The following is a 1666-nucleotide window of genomic DNA, read 5'->3' as shown; positions in this document are numbered from 1 at the left end:
ATATATATACATACATATATATATAAGTTCAAAAAAGGAAAAAGACAAAAAAACAACAACAAAAAACAACAACGTGAGGACGTGATATAGATTGTGTTACTAGACGCTCGGGAAAGGAAAGAGAGAGAATATATATATATATATATATATATATATATGGCTTAGAAAGATTTTGACATCATAATCTAATTAATGAAAGTTGACTAATCTCAGTATTGCCATTGATTACGAAATATTAACACTGGCTGTATATTTTAGAAATAGTTTTGTGAATATTATGGTAAAGTTACAACTTATATAATGGATCTATGGATTTTTCATGACACATATAAGTGGACTTTCAGTCCACCTATCTGTTATAACCAATGCTATACTTATCTGTTATAACCAATGCTATACTTATCTGTTATAACCAATGCTATACTTCACATACGGAATGTATGTGCCAAAACGAAAGTTTTTCATTCTTACATCATTGAGTTCTTGCATGCAGATGATTGTGACCTGTTAGCACATTCCCAGGAATATATCCAACACATGATGAATGCGATTTCTGCAGCATATACAGCATTGGGCCTTACAATTAATTTGAAGAAAATTGTTCTGAAGTATCAACCTGTCCCCTTTAAACTTTATATGGTACCTTCTGTAACTGTATATGGACAAATGTTAGAAGTTTTAATCAAATTCATATATTTAGGAAGTACTCAGAGCACTAATGGCCTTGATAATGAAATTTCGTATAGAATCAGTAAAGCTAGTAATGTTTTTGGTAGGCTTGACAAGCATCTTTCGTCACACCATAGTATATCTATCCAAACTAAAGTTAAGGTATATAGCACACGTTTTCTGCCACCATTGCTCTATGGAAGTGAGACATGGATTGTTTATCGTTGGCATTTGATGTATTTGGAACGATACCAACATTGTCTTAGGAAAATTCTTGGGATAAATATGGGAATGGCGATCAGTGATGTTGAGAAGTGGTAGTAGGAGTGCAGAATTGCTGATTCTGCAAAGTCGCTTGAGGTGGGATGAACATCTGAGAATGAATGATAAAAGACTTCGTAAGCAACTTTTGTATGGTGAGCTGGAAGATTGTAGAAAGCCAGCACATAAACCCAAAATGAGGTTCAAGGACTGCCTCAGAATTGCTCTGACACAGACAGGAGTTTCAGTTGTTGAGTGGGAGAGAGAGGCACAAGACCGAAATGGATGGAGGAAAAGGGTGCACAGTGGTTGTTCGAAGTTTGAAAGAGAGAGAATGAAGCATGAGATTAAGAGAATGAAGGAGTGTTGCTTTTTACGTGAGTGATTTGTGGAAGGAAATGGTTGAGTCATGCAGGCCTGGTCAGCCACCAGGGAACTTACAAGAATCAATCCCTTGTAAATTGTGATACAGCTACTGTTCATAACTGAACATGTTCAACCTGTGGAAAGGTGTGCCTTTCAGCTGGAGGACTGAAAAGACATGTTAAAAGACTCCATATTGTGGTACCTGTTCCCTCTGTCAGCCAGCACAGCTGTGCATTATGCAATAGAATGTGCAAATCTTTGGCGGGGCTCAAGAGTCATATAAGGGACCCACATCGCAATATCAATGAGTCATTTCAGTGATCCTTTCTAGCAATGGCTTTGCTCGTATAAGAGAAAGCTATTATATATA

At 36.6% G+C, this 1666-nt stretch overlaps 1 protein-coding gene across 2 annotated transcripts in view; it reads right to left on the bottom strand.

The window, feature by feature from the left end:
- The window catches only part of LOC106883930 (cysteine-rich secretory protein 3-like), a 71128-nt gene that overhangs the window by 1313 nt on the left and 68149 nt on the right, over nucleotides 1-1666 (bottom strand). The gene's annotated exons all lie outside the window — the stretch shown is intronic.

This window comes from Octopus bimaculoides, chromosome 11, assembly GCF_001194135.2.
Source record: "Octopus bimaculoides isolate UCB-OBI-ISO-001 chromosome 11, ASM119413v2, whole genome shotgun sequence".
Classification (NCBI taxonomy): Eukaryota; Metazoa; Mollusca; class Cephalopoda; order Octopoda; family Octopodidae; genus Octopus; species Octopus bimaculoides.
This window is presented reverse-complemented; position numbering and strand designations above follow the sequence as displayed.